The following is a 17,351-nucleotide window of genomic DNA, read 5'->3' as shown; positions in this document are numbered from 1 at the left end:
TTATCTGGTATGCATTGGTCAATTTGGCACTTTCCATCATGCTTATGTATCAGATATCTATTAATCTTATAATGCAAGTTTCTGATATTCTCTTGTATATTTTTTGGGTTATTTGATCCATTTTCATGAATCACTAGGATGTTTGTTATAGTGTCGTTAAAAGAGATTCTAGTTATTCCAGATTTATTGTTAACCAGAGTTAACAGTATAAAGAGATGTAATAGTTAATTTGCTCTCAGACTGGTTATCATCAGTTAATGCTTAGATGACATCAAATTACTCTTGCATTAAATTAGAGGATATAACAGTTTTTCTAAAACAAGTTGTTGAGTTATAAACTTTATTTTGTTGTTGTTATTACATATCAAGTTATGAGCCGTGGTTGAGATTAAAGTATTTCTATAAACTACTCAAATTAAATATTTTGTTCCTTTGTATCATTTGAATAACTGTGAAAATGAATTGAGACATTCTACTGGCACAACTTTAAAATTATAATTATCAGATAATTAGAGAGTGAGAGTAGAAATATTGTACCTCTTGTATCTGCAATACCAGAATTATATGTATAACACTTGTTTAAAGGAATTGAGTTGTTCATTCACATACTTGGCTAATCTGTGATCATTCCCAAGACAAAATGGACTTCATTTATCTGAGTGACCAACCCACGAGTATAGACTACAGACATTTCACTAGCCCGAGTGACCAACCCACGAGTATAGACTACAGACATTTCACTAGCCCGAGTGACCAACCCAGGGGTGTAGACTACAGACATTTCACTAGCCCGAGTGACCAACCCAGGGGTGTAGACTACAGACATTTCACTAGCCCGAGTGACCAACCCAGGAGTGTAGACTACAGACGTTTCACTAGCCCGAGTGACCAACCCAGGGGTGTAGACTACAGACATTTCACTAGCCCGAGTGACCAACCCAGGGGTGTAGACTACAGACATTTCACTAACCCGAGTGACCAACCCACGAGTATAGACTACAGACATTTCACTAGCCTGAGTGACCAACCCAGGGGTATAGACTACAGACATTTCACTAGCCCAAGTGACCAACCCACGAGTATAGACTACAGACGTTTCACTAGCCCAAGTGACCAACCCAGCAGTATAGACTACAGACATTTCACTAGCCCGAGTGACCAACCCAGGGGTATAGACTACAGACGTTTCACTAGCCCAAGTGACCAACCCAGCAGTATAGACTACAGACATTTCACTAGCCCGAGTGACCAACCCACGAGTATAGACTACAGACATTTCACTAGCCCGAGTGACCAACCCAGGGGTATAGACTACAGACATTTCACTAGCCCGAGTGACCAACCCAGCAGTATAGACTACAGACATTTCACTAGCCCAAGTGACCAACCCAGGGGTGTAGACTACAGACATTTCACTAGCCCGAGTGACCAACCCACGAGTATAGACTACAGACGTTTCACTAGCCCAAGTGACCAACCCAGCAGTATAGACTACAGACATTTCACTAGCCCGAGTGACCAACCCAGCAGTATAGACTACAGACATTTCACTAGCCCGAGTGACCAACCCAGGGGTGTAGACTACAGACGTTTCACTAGCCCGAGTGACCAACCCAGGGGTGTAGACTACAGACATTTCACTAGCCCGAGTGACCAACCCAGGGGTGTAGACTACAGACATTTCACTAGCCCGAGTGACCAACCCAGCAGTATAGACTACAGACATTTCACTAGCCCGAGTGACCAACCCACGAGTATAGACTACAGACATTTCACTAGCCCGTGTGACCAACCCAGCAGTATAGACTACAGACATTTCACTAGCCCGAGTGACCAACCCACGAGTATAGACTACAGACATTTCACTAGCCCGAGTGACCAACCCAGCAGTATAGACTACAGACATTTCACTAGCCCGAGTGACCAACCCACGAGTATAGACCACAGACATTTCACTAGCCCGTGTGACCAACCCAGCAGTATAGACTACAGACATTTCACTAGCCCGAGTGACCAACCCAGGGGTGTAGACTACAGACATTTCACTAGCCCGAGTGACCAACCCAGGGGTATAGACTACAGACATTTCACTAGCCCGAGTGACCAACCCAGGGGTGTAGACTACAGACATTTCACTAGCCCAAGTGACCAACCCAGGGGTATAGACTACAGACATTTCACTAGCCCGAGTGACCAACCCACGAGTATAGACTACAGACATTTCACTAACCCGAGTGACCAACCCACGAGTATAGACTACAGACGTTTCACTAGCCCGAGTGACCAACCCAGGGGTATAGACTACAGACATTTCACTAACCCGAGTGACCAACCCACGAGTATAGACTACAGACGTTTCACTAGCCCGAGTGACCAACCCAGGGGTATAGACTACAGACATTTCACTAGCCCGAGTGACCAACCCAGGGGTATAGACTACAGACGTTTCACTAGCCCGAGTGACCAACCCAGGAGTATAGACTACAGACGTTTCACTAGCCCGAGTGACCAACCCAGGGGTGTAGACTACAGACATTTCACTAACCCGAGTGACCAACCCACGAGTATAGACTACAGACATTTCACTAGCCCGAGTGACCAACCCAGGGGTGTAGACTACAGACGTTTCACTAGCCCGAGTAACCAACCCAGGAGTGTAGACTACAGACGTTTCACTAGCCCGAGTGACCAACCCAGGGGTGTAGACTACAGACATTTCACTAGCCCGAGTGACCAACCCAGGGGTGTAGACTACAGACATTTCACTAACCCGAGTGACCAACCCACGAGTATAGACTACAGACATTTCACTAGCCTGAGTGACCAACCCAGGGGTATAGACTACAGACATTTCACTAGCCCAAGTGACCAACCCACGAGTATAGACTACAGACGTTTCACTAGCCCAAGTGACCAACCCAGCAGTATAGACTACAGACATTTCACTAGCCCGAGTGACCAACCCAGGGGTATAGACTACAGACGTTTCACTAGCCCAAGTGACCAACCCAGCAGTATAGACTACAGACATTTCACTAGCCCGAGTGACCAACCCACGAGTATAGACTACAGACATTTCACTAGCCCGAGTGACCAACCCAGGGGTATAGACTACAGACATTTCACTAGCCCGAGTGACCAACCCAGCAGTATAGACTACAGACATTTCACTAGCCCAAGTGACCAACCCAGGGGTGTAGACTACAGACATTTCACTAGCCCGAGTGACCAACCCACGAGTATAGACTACAGACGTTTCACTAGCCCAAGTGACCAACCCAGCAGTATAGACTACAGACATTTCACTAGCCCGAGTGACCAACCCAGCAGTATAGACTACAGACATTTCACTAGCCCGAGTGACCAACCCAGGGGTGTAGACTACAGACGTTTCACTAGCCCGAGTGACCAACCCAGGGGTGTAGACTACAGACATTTCACTAGCCCGAGTGACCAACCCAGGGGTGTAGACTACAGACATTTCACTAGCCCGAGTGACCAACCCAGCAGTATAGACTACAGACATTTCACTAGCCCGAGTGACCAACCCACGAGTATAGACTACAGACATTTCACTAGCCCGTGTGACCAACCCAGCAGTATAGACTACAGACATTTCACTAGCCCGAGTGACCAACCCACGAGTATAGACTACAGACATTTCACTAGCCCGAGTGACCAACCCAGCAGTATAGACTACAGACATTTCACTAGCCCGAGTGACCAACCCACGAGTATAGACCACAGACATTTCACTAGCCCGTGTGACCAACCCAGCAGTATAGACTACAGACATTTCACTAGCCCGAGTGACCAACCCAGGGGTGTAGACTACAGACGTTTCACTAGCCCGAGTGACCAACCCAGGGGTGTAGACTACAGACATTTCACTAGCCCAAGTGACCAACCCACGAGTATAGACTACAGACATTTCACTAGCCCGAGTGACCAACCCAGGGGTATAGACTACAGACATTTCACTAGCCCGAGTGACCAACCCAGGGGTGTAGACTACAGACATTTCACTAGCCCAAGTGACCAACCCAGGGGTATAGACTACAGACATTTCACTAGCCCGAGTGACCAACCCACGAGTATAGACTACAGACATTTCACTAACCCGAGTGACCAACCCACGAGTATAGACTACAGACGTTTCACTAGCCCGAGTTACCAACCCAGGGGTATAGACTACAGACATTTCACTAGCCCGAGTGACCAACCCAGGGGTATAGACTACAGACGTTTCACTAGCCCGAGTGACCAACCCAGGAGTATAGACTACAGACGTTTCACTAGCCCGAGTGACCAACCCAGGGGTGTAGACTACAGACATTTCACTAACCCGAGTGACCAACCCACGAGTATAGACTACAGACATTTCACTAGCCCGAGTGACCAACCCAGGGGTGTAGACTACAGACGTTTCACTAGCCCGAGTAACCAACCCAGGAGTGTAGACTACAGACGTTTCACTAGCCCGAGTGACCAACCCAGGGGTGTAGACTACAGACATTTCACTAGCCCGAGTGACCAACCCAGGGGTGTAGACTACAGACATTTCACTAACCCGAGTGACCAACCCACGAGTATAGACTACAGACATTTCACTAGCCTGAGTGACCAACCCAGGGGTATAGACTACAGACATTTCACTAGCCCAAGTGACCAACCCACGAGTATAGACTACAGACGTTTCACTAGCCCAAGTGACCAACCCAGCAGTATAGACTACAGACATTTCACTAGCCCGAGTGACCAACCCAGGGGTATAGACTACAGACGTTTCACTAGCCCAAGTGACCAACCCAGCAGTATAGACTACAGACATTTCACTAGCCCGAGTGACCAACCCACGAGTATAGACTACAGACATTTCACTAGCCCGAGTGACCAACCCAGGGGTATAGACTACAGACATTTCACTAGCCCGAGTGACCAACCCAGCAGTATAGACTACAGACATTTCACTAGCCCAAGTGACCAACCCAGGGGTGTAGACTACAGACATTTCACTAGCCCGAGTGACCAACCCACGAGTATAGACTACAGACGTTTCACTAGCCCAAGTGACCAACCCAGCAGTATAGACTACAGACATTTCACTAGCCCGAGTGACCAACCCAGCAGTATAGACTACAGACATTTCACTAGCCCAAGTGACCAACCCACGAGTATAGACTACAGACATTTCACTAGCCCGAGTGACCAACCCAGGGGTGTAGACTACAGACATTTCACTAGCCCGAGTGACCAACCCAGGGGTGTAGACTACAGACGTTTCACTAGCCCGAGTGACCAACCCAGGGGTGTAGACTACAGACATTTCACTAGCCCGAGTGACCAACCCAGCAGTATAGACTACAGACATTTCACTAGCCCGAGTGACCAACCCACGAGTATAGACTACAGACATTTCACTAGCCCGTGTGACCAACCCAGCAGTATAGACTACAGACATTTCACTAGCCCGAGTGACCAACCCACGAGTATAGACTACAGACATTTCACTAGCCCGAGTGACCAACCCAGCAGTATAGACTACAGACATTTCACTAGCCCGAGTGACCAACCCACGAGTATAGACCACAGACATTTCACTAGCCCGTGTGACCAACCCAGCAGTATAGACTACAGACATTTCACTAGCCCGAGTGACCAACCCAGGGGTGTAGACTACAGACGTTTCACTAGCCCGAGTGACCAACCCAGGGGTGTAGACTACAGACATTTCACTAGCCCAAGTGACCAACCCACGAGTATAGACTACAGACATTTCACTAGCCCGAGTGACCAACCCAGGGGTATAAACTACAGACATTTCACTAGCCCGAGTGACCAACCCAGGGGTGTAGACTACAGACATTTCACTAGCCCAAGTGACCAACCCAGGGGTATAGACTACAGACATTTCACTAGCCCGAGTGACCAACACACGAGTATAGACTACAGACATTTCACTAACCCGAGTGACCAACCCACGAGTATAGACTACAGACGTTTCACTAGCCCGAGTGACCAACCCAGGGGTATAGACTACAGACATTTCACTAGCCCGAGTGACCAACCCAGGGGTATAGACTACAGACGTTTCACTAGCCCGAGTGACCAACCCAGGAGTATAGACTACAGACGTTTCACTAGCCCGAGTGACCAACCCAGGGGTGTAGACTACAGACATTTCACTAGCCCAAGTGACCAACCCACGAGTATAGACTACAGACATATCACTAGCCCAAGTGACCAACCCACGAGTATAGACTACAGACATTTCACTAGCCCGAGTGACCAACCCACGAGTATAGACTACAGACATTTCACTAGCCCGAGTGACCAACCCAGGGGTGTAGACTACAGACATTTCACTAGCCCAAGTGACCAACCCACGAGTATAGACTACAGACGTTTCACTAGCCCGAGTGACCAACCCAGGGGTATAGACTACAGACGTTTCACTAGCCCGAGTGATCAACCCAGCAGTATAGACTACAGACATTTCACTAGCCCGAGTGACCAACCCACGAGTATAGACTACAGACGTTTCACTAGCCCGAGTGACCAACCCACGAGTATAGACTACAGACGTTTCACTAGCCCGAGTGACCAACCCACGAGTATAGACTACAGACGTTTCACTAGCCCGAGTGACCAACCCACGAGTATAGACTACAGACATATCACTAGCCCGAGTGACCAACCCAGGAGTATAGACTACAGACATTTCACTAGCCCGAGTGACCAACCCACGAGTATAGACTACAGACGTTTCACTAGCCCGAGTGACCAACCCAGGGGTGTAGACTACAGACATTTCACTAGCCCAAGTGACCAACCCACGAGTATAGACTACAGACATTTCACTAGCCCGAGTGACCAACCCAGGGGTGTAGACTACAGACATTTCACTAGCCCGAGTGACCAACCCACGAGTATAGACTACAGACATTTCACTAGCCCGAGTGACCAACCCACGAGTATAGACTACAGACATTTCACTAGCCCGAGTGACCAACCCAGCAGTATAGACTACAGACGTTTCACTAGCCCAAATGACCAACCCACGAGTATAGACTACAGACATTTCACTAGCCCGAGTGACCAACCCACGAGTATAGACTACAGACGTTTCACTAGCCCAAATGACCAACCCACGAGTATAGACTACAGACATTTCACTAGCCCGAGTGACCAACCCAGGAGTATAGACTACAGACGTTTCACTAGCCCGAGTGACCAACCCAGGGGTGTAGACTACAGACGTTTCACTAGCCCGAGTGACCAACCCAGCAGTATAGACTACAGACGTTTCACTAGCCCGAGTGACCAACCCAGGGGTGTAGACTACAGACATTTCACTAGCCCGAGTGACCAACCCACGAGTATAGACTACAGACGTTTCACTAGCCCGAGTGACCAACCCAGCAGTATAGACTACAGACGTTTCACTAGCCCGAGTGACCAACCCACGAGTATAGACTACAGACGTTTCACTAGCCCGAGTGACCAACCCACGAGTATAGACTACAGACGTATCACTAGCCCGAGTGACCAACCCAGGAGTATAGACTAGACAATTTCACTAGCCCGTGTGACCAACCCAGGGGTGTAGACTACAGACATTTCACTAGCCCGAGTGACCAACCCAGCAGTATAGACTACAGACGTATCACTAGCCCGAGTGACCAACCCAGGAGTATAGACTAGACAATTTCACTAGCCCGTGTGACCAACCCAGGGGTGTAGACTACAGACATTTCACTAGCCCGTGTGACCAACCCAGGGGTATAGACTACAGACGTTTCACTAGCCCGTGTGACCAACCCAGGGGTATAGACTACAGACATTTCACTAGCCCGAGTGACCAACCCAGGGGTATAGACTACAGACGTTTCACTAGCCCAAGTGACCAACCCAGCAGTATAGACTACAGACATTTCACTAGCCCGAGTGACCAACCCACGAGTATAGACTACAGACGTTTCACTAGCCCGAGTGACCAACCCAGGGGTATAGACTACAGACATTTCACTAGCCCGAGTGACCAACCCAGGGGTGTAGACTACAGACGTTTCACTAGCCCGAGTGACCAACCCAGGGGTATAGACTACAGACATTTCACTAGCCTGAGTGACCAACCCAGGGGTATAGACTACAGACGTTTCACTAGCCCGAGTGACCAACCCAGGAGTATAGACTACAGACATTTCACTAGCCCGAGTGACCAACCCAGGGGTATAGACTACAGACGTTTCACTAGCCCGAGTGACCAACCCAGGAGTATAGACTACAGACATTTCACTAGCCTGAGTGTCCAACCCAGGGCTATAGACGACAGATGTTTCACTGACCTGAGTATAGACGAGTGAGGTTCAATGCCGGAGGGATAGTCAAATGTGTTTTTAAAACACTACATCGGTAGTACTCGCATATTATCGTGCCGATTTTGCCGCTTGATTTTAAAAATGGTATGACAGGCAGCCATCTTGGATTTTGACAATTGAAGTTTGTTATCACTATTTCTGAGAAAGTATTTAAGGGATCTTTCTTAAATTTCATATGTAGGTTCCCCTTGGTGTCTAGTTATGCATATTGCATTTTGAGACCAATTTGAAAATAACATGGCCGACGGGCAGCCATCTTGGATTTAGACAATTGAAGTTTGTTATCGCTATTTCTGAGAAAGTACTGAAGGGATCTTTCTCAAATTTCATATGGAGGTTTCCCTTTGTGCCTCGTTATGCTTATTGCATTTTGAGATCAATTGGAAAACAATATGGCCGACAAACCGCCATCTTGGATTTTGACAATTGAAGTTTGTTATCTCTATTTCTGAGAAAGTACTGAAGGGATCTTTCTCAAATTTCATAAGTAAGTTCCCCTTGGTCCCTTGTATTGCATTTTTGGACCAGTCTGTCCTGAAAACAACCTGGCAAACAAACAGCCATTATCGTTAAATCTCAAATTTCTTATATAGCTAGGATTTCCTTGTTTGAAAAGTACTGGAGGGATGTCTCAATTTGCACAGATTAGAAAAATGAAGGGAAAAATAGAGAGAAGATCAATCTGACATAGAACCTATAAAGATCATTCAATGGTGGGCGCCAAGATCCCTCTGGGATCTCTTGTTTCTTCATAGGCTTTTAACGCGGCCTCTGCAGCTGCAACCTCTTAATAGCTGAATGGTTGGATCTCCCAGGGCTTTCTGTCTATCTGCTGTAACTTTATGCTTCTTCACATCCTACTCCAATAGCGTCTTCTGGAGCTTTAACTCATGTTCGTGTGTTTAAAAATATAGGCGGGCTTTAGCTTCCATGGCTTGGGGCTGGACTTACTAAGTACTACTGGTGCTACCGAGTCCTTCAGAGCACTCTCATGATACACTGTGTGACTTACCGCTCTTAATCGAAGGGGATTTATCTTCTGCCTCCTGTAGATTAGAGCAAATGTGGTTCATCTCATTCAAAACTGTAGAAATCTTAGATGTGATACTTCTGCTAATGACCTGTTGTGATGCCCAATTCGCTTTGTTCTGTGTTTTTCTCTTCCAGGTATTCCATAAAGCTATGAGTAACGAAGGCATATAGTTTGGCTGTGTGACTGTACAAAAGGTCTTTTATTGGGTTTGATTGATGTTGCCAGCTCACTCTATCCAGAGACAGAGTTAAAAACTGTTAACAAAAAAATAAACAGAACGTTACCCTTAAGATAGATATGTTTCAGCATAACCATCACATACTGGTTGGCTACTCATTATCATGAAAAACATGATGTTATTGATATTGTTTTTTCAAAGCGGTGTATTAACACTCAGTCTTTTGGATGAAAATAATCTTTACTGAACATCTGTTCTATTAAACCATGTTTTTAGCTCACCTGGACCGAAGGTCCGGTGAGCTTATGTCATGGCGCGACGTTCGTCGTCCGTCCGTCCGTCCGTCCGTCAACATTTGCTTGAAATCGCTACTAGTAAAAAAGCTCTTATTGGATTTTTAGCCCGCCATTCAAATCGCCTTGCGTCCGTGGTCGTCCAACCGTCCATCCCTCCGTCCGTAAATAATTCTTGTTATCGCTATTTCTGCGAAAGTACTGAAGGGATCTTTCTCAAATTTCATATGCAGGTTCCCCTTGGTCTGTAGTTATGCATGTTACATTTTGGGACCGATCAAAAACCAACATGGCCGACAGGCAGCCATCTTGGATTTTGACAATTAAAGTTTGTTATAGCTATTTTACAGAAGGTACTGAAGGGATCTTTCTCAAATTTCATAGATAGGTTCTTTTGGTTCCTAATAATGCATATAGCATTTTGGGACCAGTCGGATAACAACATGGCTGTCAGACAGCCATCTTGGATTTTGACAATTGAAGTTTGTTATAGCTATTTTACAGAAGGTACTGAAGGGATCTTTCTCAAATTTCATATGTAGGTTCCCCTTGGTCCATCGTATTGCATTTTGGGGCCAATCTGAAACAACATGGTCGACAGACAGCCATTATCGCTAATCTAAAATTTTATATATATTTCCCTCTTGTTTGAAAGTACTGAGAAATAGAAAAGATCATTCTGATATGGAACCTATAAAGATCATTCAATGGTGGGCGCCAAGATCCATCTGGGATCTCTTGTTACTAAATTTGGCCAGAAACATCCTTGGCGGAAGCGGATCAGATTTTGCATAAATGGTGACTCTGACCCCCAAGGGGCCAAAGGGATGGGACCCAATAGGGGAAATAGAGGTAATTCCTTTAAATCTCTACTAGTCATAAAGTTATTAATGGATTTGAACCCAATTTGGTCAGAAACATCCTTGGGGGAAGGGGAACAGGTTTTGCATAAATGGTGAATCTGACCCCGAGGGACCAAATGGGCGGGGCCAATAGGGGAAATAGAGGTAATTCCTTTGAATCGCTACTAGTCATAAAGTTATGAATGGATTTGAACCCAATTTGGTCAGAAACATACTTGGGGGAAGGGGAACAGATTTTGCATAAATGGTGAATCTGACCCCGAGGGGCCAAATGGGTGGGGCCAATAGGGGAAATAGAGGTAATTCCTTTGAATCGCTACTAGTCATAAAGTTATGAATGGATTTGAACCCAATTTGGTCAGAAACATACTTGGGGGAAGGGGAACAGATTTTGCATAAATGGTGAATCTGACCCCGAGGGGCCAAATGGGTGGGGCCAATAGGGGAAATAGAGGTAATTCCTTTGAATCGCTACTAGTCATAAAGTTATGAATGGATTTGAACCCAATTTGGTCAGAAACATACTTGGGGGAAGGGGAACAGATTTTGCATAAATGGTGAATCTGACCCCGAGGGGCCAAATGGGTGGGGCCAATAGGGGAAATAGAGGTAATTCCTTTGAATCGCTACTAGTCATAAATGTATGAATGGATTTGAACCCAATTTGGTCAGAAACCTCCTTTGGGAAAGGGAAACAGATTTTGCATAAGTGGTGACTGACCCCCAAGGGGCCAAACGGGGCGGGTGCCCAATAGGGAAATATAGGTAATGACTTTAAATCGCTACTTGTCATAAATGTATGAATGGATTTGAACCCAATTTGGTCAGAAACATACTTGGGGGAAGGGGAACAGATTTTGCATAAATGGTGAATCTGACCCCGAGGGGCCAAATGGGTGGGGCCAATAGGGGAAATAGAGGTAATTCCTTTGAATCGCTACTAGTCATAAAGTTATGAACGGATTTGAACCCAATTTGGTCAGAAACCTCCTTTGGGAAAGGGAAACAGATTTTGCATAAGTGGTGACTGACCCCCAAGGGGCCAAACGGGGCGGGTGCCCAATAGGGAAATATAGGTAATGACTTTAAATCGCTACTTGTCATAATGTATGAATGGATTTGAACCCAATTTGGTCAGAAGCATCCTTGGGGGAAGGGGAACAGATTTTGCATGAATGGTTTCTCTGACCCCCGAGGGGCTAAAGGGGCGGGGCCCAATTGGGGAAATAGAGGTTATTCCTTTAAATCGGTTCTTGACATAAAGTTATGACTGGATTAGAACCCAATTTAGTCAGAAATATCCTTGGGGGAAGGGGAACAGATTTTGCATAGATGGTGACTCTGACCCCAAAGGGCCAAAGGGGCGGGGCCAAATAGGGGAAATAAACGTAATTCATCTAAATCTCTACTAGTCATAAATTGATGAAAGCATGTTCTAAAAACTTTATTTCTGGAGATCTTTCGGACCTTAGAGAGTCTGGACTTCATTATTTCTTTAAAGCGGTTGGGATCCCCACACTATAACCATATATATCATTGTTTGAGATTTACAAATAAAACGAATATTATTTTGACATTTGGTCTAATACAACCAGGTGAGCGATACAGGCCCCATGGGCCTCTTGTTAACAGTTTACAAGCACTACACGGAGAACACGGTTATTTGAATATGCCTTGAAAATAGGCGTTCGTGACTCGTGTACTGTACCCATTGTCGTGGGGTGTTTTTTTGTTTTTCAGCTCACTTGGACCAAAGGCCCGTTGGGCTTATGTCATTGCGCGGCGTCCGTCGTCCGTCCGTCGTCCGTCCGTCTTCCGTCCGTCGTCCGTCAACATTTGCTTCAAATCGCTACTAGTCGAAAAGTTCTTCTTGGAGTTTTACCTTTGGTCAGAAACATCCTTAGCAGAAGGGGATCAGATTTTGCATAAATGGTGACTCTGACCCCCAAGGGACCGGAGGGGCGGGGCCCAATAGGGGAAATTGAGGCAATACCTTCAAATCACTACTAGTCATAAAGTTATAAATGGATTTGAACCCAATTTGGTCAGAAGCATCCTTGGGGGAAGGGGAACAGATTTTGCATAAATGGTGACTCTGACCCCCGATTGGCCCAAGGGATGGGACCAAATAGGGGAAATAGAAGTAATTCCTTTAAATCGCTACTAATCATAAAGTTATGAATGGATTTGAATCTATTTGGTCAGAAACATCCTTCGGGGAAGGGGAACAGATTTTGCATAAATGGTGACTCTGGCCCCCGAGGGGCCTAATCGACGAGGCCCAATAGGGCAAAGTGAGGCGATTCCTTTAAATCGCTACTAATCATAAAGTTATGAATGGATTTGAATCCAATTTTGTCAGAAACATCCTTGGAGGAAGGGGAACAGATTTTGCATAAATTGTGAATCTGACCGCCAAGGGGCCAAAGGGGCGGGGCCAAATAGGGGAAATAGAGGTAATTCCTTTAAATCGCTACTAGTCATAAAGTTATGAATGGATTTGAACCCAATTTAGTCAGAAACATCTTTGGAGGAAGGGGAACAGATTTTGCATCAATTGTGACTCTGACCCCCGATGAGCCCAAGGGGCGGGGCCCTATAGGGGAAATAGAGGTTATTCCTTTAAGTCGCTACTAGTCATTAAGTTATGAATGGATTTTAACCCAATTTAGTCAGAAACATCTTGGGGGAAGCGAAACAGATTTTGCATTAATGATGACTTTGACCACCAAGGGGCCAAATGGGCAGGACTCCATAGGGAAATAAACGTAATTCATTCAAATCGCTACTAGCCATAAAGTGATGAATGCATGTTCTAAAAACAATTCTTGAGGTCTTTCAGACCCTTTAGAGAGTCTAGACTTCGTTATTTCTTTAAAGCAGTTGGGTTCCCCACGTTTTAACTATATATAGCATTGTTTGAGATTGACAAATAAAACAAATTGAACATGAACATATTTTTGACATTTGGTCTAATCCAACCAGGTGAGCGATACAGCCCCCATGACCTCTTGTATTTTTTTCAAAAAAGTATTAAAAATAGATTTAGTTCTGCAAAATATTTTTCAGCAAAACAACGGTTAATGGAAAGATTGGTACTTGAATTATTGGAAAAAAATACATTCATGCTAGTTTTTCATGTTTCGTTTCATTTTTCATGTGAAACATCTCGGCTTGTTTGTGACGAATCAACATTGTTGGGTCATGCACAGGGACACGTTACAAAAGTAATGTATATAGAAAATATATGGGGGGTCGATATAAACATCGACCCCCCCTATATTTTATACATACATTACTATTGTAACGTGTCCCTGTTGGTCATGGTGCCGATGAGAGACGTGATGTCCGCCGAAGAAAAAAAACAACTTTCAGCAATAGGTTTTAACACATGTTTCTATAAATCTTGAGCATGGTGAATTTTATGTTTCTTCATATTTATTCGTTAAAAGTTGTATTTCCATTAACAAAACAGTAACAACGAATAAAAAAACGATCTACCTTGATTAAAGCGCCCCAATGATCATGATCGATAAGGTACGCTTATATATGCTTTCTGAGGTTTTGGAACGACAAACAGCGAAGGGGATATATGCTTATTTTATTGTGTTTTAAATTGAATGCGATGAGTGGATTTCTTTTGTACTGTTTTGTATCATTTAAGTCAGGGTATTGTTGTCAGCCGGTCATAATCTTAGATAGGGTATTGTTGTCAGCCGGCCATAATCTTAGATAGGGTATTGTTGTCAGCCGGCCATAATCCTAGATAGAGTATTGTTGTCAGCCGGCCATAATCTTAGATAGGGTATTGTTGTCAGCCGGTCATAATCCTAGATAGGCTATTGTTGTCAGCCGGCCATAATCTTAGATAGGGTATTTTTGTCAGCCGGCCATAATCTTAGTCAGGGTATTGTTGTCAGCCGGCCATAATCTTAGATAGGGTATTGTTGTCAGCCGGTCGTAATCCTAGATAGGGTACTGTTGTCAGCCGGCCATAATCCTAGATAGGGTATTATTGTCAGCCGGACATAATCCTAGATAGGGTATTGTTGTCAGCCGGTCATAATCCTAGATAGGGTATTGTTGTCAGCCGGCCATAATCTTAGATAGGGTATTGTTGTCAGCCGGTCATAATCCTAGATAGGGTATTGTTGTCAGCCGGCCATAATCTTAGATAGGGTATTGTTGTCAGCCGGTCATAATCCTAGATAGGCTATTGTTGTCAGCCGGCCATAATCTTAGATAGGGTATTTTTGTCAGCCGGCCATAATCTTAGTCAGGGTATTGTTGTCAGCCGGCCATAATCTTAGATAGGGTATTGTTGTCAGCCGGTCGTAATCCTAGATAGGGTACTGTTGTCAGCCGGCCATAATCCTAGATAGGGTATTATTGTCAGCCGGACATAATCCTAGATAGGGTATTGTTGTCACCCGGCAATAATCCTAGATAGGGTATTGTTGTCAGCCGGCCATAATCTTTGATAGGGTATTGTTGTCAGCCGGCCATAATCCTAGATAGAGTATTGTTGTCAGCCGGCCATAATCTTAGATAGGGTATTGTTGTCAGCCGGCCATAATCTTAGATAGGGTATTGTTGTCAGCCGGCCATAATCTTAGATAGGGTATTGTTGTCAGCCGGACATAATCTTAGATAGGGTATTGTTGTCAGCCGGCCATAATCTTAGATAGGGTATTGTTGTCAGCCGGACATAATCTTAGATAGGGTATTGTTGTCAGCCGGCCATAATCTTAGATAGGGTATTGTTGTCAGCCGGTCATAATCCTAGATAGGGTATTGTTGTCAGCCGGCCATAATCTTAGATAGGGTATTGTTGTCAGCCGGTCATAATCCTAGATAGGGTATTATTGTCAGCCGGCCATAATCTTAGTCAGGGTATTGTTGTCAGCCGGTCATAATCCTAGATAGGGTATTGTTGTCAGCCGGCCATAATCTTAGATAGGGTATTGTTGTCAGCCGGTCATAATCCTAGATAGGCTATTGTTGTCAGCCGGCCATAATCTTAGATAGGGTATTTTTGTCAGCCGGCCATAATCTTAGTCAGGGTATTGTTGTCAGCCGGCCATAATCTTAGATAGGGTATTGTTGTCAGCCGGTCGTAATCCTAGATAGGGTACTGTTGTCAGCCGGCCATAATCCTAGATAGAGTATTATTGTCAGCCGGACATAATCCTAGATAGGGTATTGTTGTCACCCGGCCATAATCCTAGATAGGGTATTGTTGTCAGCCGGCCATAATCTTTGATAGGGTATTGTTGTCAGCCGGCCATAATCTTAGATAGGGTATTGTTGTCAGTCGGTCATAATCTTAGATAGAGTATTGTTGTCAGCCGGCCATAATCCTAGATAGGGTATTGTTGTCAGCCGGACATAATCCTAGATAGGGTATTGTTGTCAGCCGGCCATAATCTTAGATAGGGTATTGTTGTCAGCCGGCCATAATCTTAGATAGGGTTTTGTTGTCAGCCGGACATAATCTTAGATAGAGTATTGTTGTCAGCCGGTCATAATCCTAGATAGGGTATTAATGTCAGCCGGCCATAATCCTAGATTGGGTATTGTTGTCAGCCGGCCATAATCTTAGTCAGGGTATTGTTGTCAGCCGGCCATAATCTTAGATAGGGTATTGTTGTCAGCCGGACATAATCCTAGATAGGGTATTGTTGTCAGCCGGACATAATCCTAGATAGGGTATTGTTGCCAGCCGGCCATAATCTTAGATAGGGTATTGTTGTCAGCCGGACATAATCTTAGATAGGGTATTGTTGTCAGCCGGACATACTCCTAGATAGGGTATTGTTGTCAGCCGGTCATAATCCTAGATAGGGTATTGTTGTCAGCCGGCCATAATCCTAGATAGGGTATTGTTGTCAGCCGGCCATAATCCTAGATAGGGTATTGTTGTCAGTCGGTCATAATCCTAGATAGGGTATTGTTGTCAGCCGGCCATAATCTTAGATAGAGTATTATTGTCAGCCGGCCATAATCTTAGATAGGGTATTGTTGTCAGCCGGCCATAATCCTAGATAGGGTATTGTTGTCAGCCGGACATAATCTTAGATAGGGTATTGTTGTCAGCCGGCCATAATCTTAGATAGAGTATTGTTGTCAGCCGGCCATAATCCTAGATAGAGTATTGTTGTCAGCCGGCCATAATCCTAGATAGAGTATTGTTGTCAGCCGGCCATAATCCTAGATAGAGTATTGTTGTCAGCCGGCCATAATCCTAGATAGAGTATTGTTGTCAGCCGGACATACTCCTAGATAGGGTATTGTTGTCAGCCGGTTATAATCCTAGATAGAGTATTGTTGTCAGCCGGACATACTCCTAGATAGAGTATTGTTGTCAGCCGGCCATACTCTTAGAGTATTGTTGTCAGCCGGTCATAATCCTAGATAGAGTATTGTTGTCAGCCGGACATACTCCTAGATAGGGTATTGTTGTCAGCCGGCCATAATCCTAGATAGGGTATTGTTGTCAGCCGGCCATAATCTTAGGTAGGGTATTGTTTTATTTATCCTTCAATTCAATTCAATTAAATTTTTATTCACTTTAGGCCACACAGCCTATCAGTATATACAGAA

Source organism: Pecten maximus, chromosome 14 (genome assembly GCF_902652985.1).
Source record: "Pecten maximus chromosome 14, xPecMax1.1, whole genome shotgun sequence".
Lineage (NCBI taxonomy): Eukaryota > Metazoa > Mollusca > Bivalvia > Pectinida > Pectinidae > Pecten > Pecten maximus.
The sequence above is the reverse complement of the archived record's forward strand: the minus strand, read 5'-3'. Positions refer to the sequence as shown.